This window comes from Cebus imitator, unplaced genomic scaffold, assembly GCF_001604975.1.
Source record: "Cebus imitator isolate Cc_AM_T3 unplaced genomic scaffold, Cebus_imitator-1.0 Scaffold304, whole genome shotgun sequence".
Taxonomy (NCBI): Eukaryota; Metazoa; Chordata; class Mammalia; order Primates; family Cebidae; genus Cebus; species Cebus imitator.
The window spans coordinates 2,598,133-2,599,836 of record NW_016107619.1 but is presented as its reverse complement, the minus strand read 5'-3'; the positions used below and the strand labels follow the sequence as shown (position 1 = coordinate 2,599,836).

The window sequence follows — 1,704 nt, the reverse complement described above, 5'->3', positions numbered from 1 at the left end:
AAAAAAAAAAAAATTAGCTGGTCATGGTGGCATGCCTGTAATCTATCTCAGCTACTTGGGAGGCTGAGGCAGGAGAATTGCTCGAACCTGGGAGGTGGAGGTTGCAGTGAGCTGAGATTGTGCCCCTGCACTCCAGCCTGGGCCACAGAGTGAGACTCTCGCTCTGGAAAAAAAAAAAAAAAAAAAAAAGCAAATAATGAAATGCCAAGCATTAAAAAGTTTCATGTGGGCTGGAATAACTGGGTAAGTCTTTGGAAATAAGATGGAACTTGGGTAGGCTATTGAAGGAAAGTGAGGGCAGGCATTTTGAGGTGGAGCACAGTGGGGGTAACACATGGAGGTGAGGATGAGCCCATGCCAAGCAGGCAAACAGCCTGGTGATGACTGGTCTAGCACAAGGGGGAGAGATATGCTTTTGAAGCAATAGTCCCACAGACAGTTGTTTTTAGGTAAACATAAAAATTGACCCTTCTGCTCGCTTGAACCCAGGAGGCGAAGGTTGCAGTGAGCTGAGATCATGCCACTGGACTCCAGCCTGCGTGACAGAGTGAGATTCTGTCTATAAATAAATAAATAATAATAAAAATAAAATATTGTATTTTAGGCCAGGTGCAGTGTGGCTCATGCCTATAATCCCAGTACTTTGAGAGGCTGAGGCAGGCAGATCACTTGAGGTCAGGAGTTCAAGACCAGCCTGGCCAACATGACAAAACCCTGTCTCTACTAAAAATATAAAAATTAGCCGGGTATGGTGGTGCATGCCTGTGGTTCCAGCTACTTGGGAGGCTGAGGGACAAAAATTGCTTGAACCTGGAAGGCAGAGGTTGCAGTGAGCTGAGACAGTGCCACTGCACTCCAGCCTGGGCGACAGGGCAAGACTCTTATCTCAAAAAAGAAAAAAAGATTTTTTTTTTTTACTTTATTTTGGCCTGAGCCACATGAATGATTCTCTGGATTTCTAAATAAAACTATAATGTCCTAAACTAGGACTTAGTATGTCACGTATTAATTGTCTAACCTTATATTAGACAAGTTTGAACTCTGAAATGATTCCTTTTCCTGCCTTCATTGCATAGAAATAGTTTTTCTCCTGAATTTAGCAGTATACAGAAGTCTGATTTGTGGGAGGACATCAGCCTTTTTTTCCATGCACGGCAGCTCACACCTGTAATCCCAGCACTTTCGGAGGCTGAGGCAGGGAGATCACTTGAGGTCAGGAGTTCCAGATCAGCCTGGCCAACATGGTGAAACCCCATCGCTACTAAAAATACAAAAATTAGCTGGGCGTGGTGGTGCATGCCTGTAATCCCAGCTACTTGGGAGGCTGAGGTAGGAGAATCACCTGAACTCAGGAGGTGCAGGATTCAGTGAGCTGAGATGATGCCACTGCACTCCAGCCTGGAATGACAAGGACTCCATCTCAAAAAAAAAAAAAAAGACTATATATCTTTCTTTAGAGCTTTTTGTACAATAGCAATGAAATCAGCTTTGATGACAATTTATTTTTTATTCATTCATTTTAAAATATGAAACACTTCACAAATTTGTGTGTCATCCTTGCACAGGAGCCATGCTAATCTTCTCTGCATTGTTCCAATTACTTTTTTCTTTTTAATATATTGCTGCTGAAGCCAGCACATGATGTCAATTTAATGTAATTCACCTAAATACATCTGAAGTTTGGAAAAGGGCACTGTAAAAATT

The 1,704-nt window shown here is 42.4% G+C and overlaps 1 pseudogene; it reads right to left on the bottom strand.

Moving 5' to 3' along the window:
* Positions 1-1,520: 1,520 nt before the first annotated feature.
* Positions 1,521-1,619, bottom strand: LOC119467559 (annotated as a pseudogene).
* Positions 1,620-1,704: the final 85 nt, after the last annotated feature.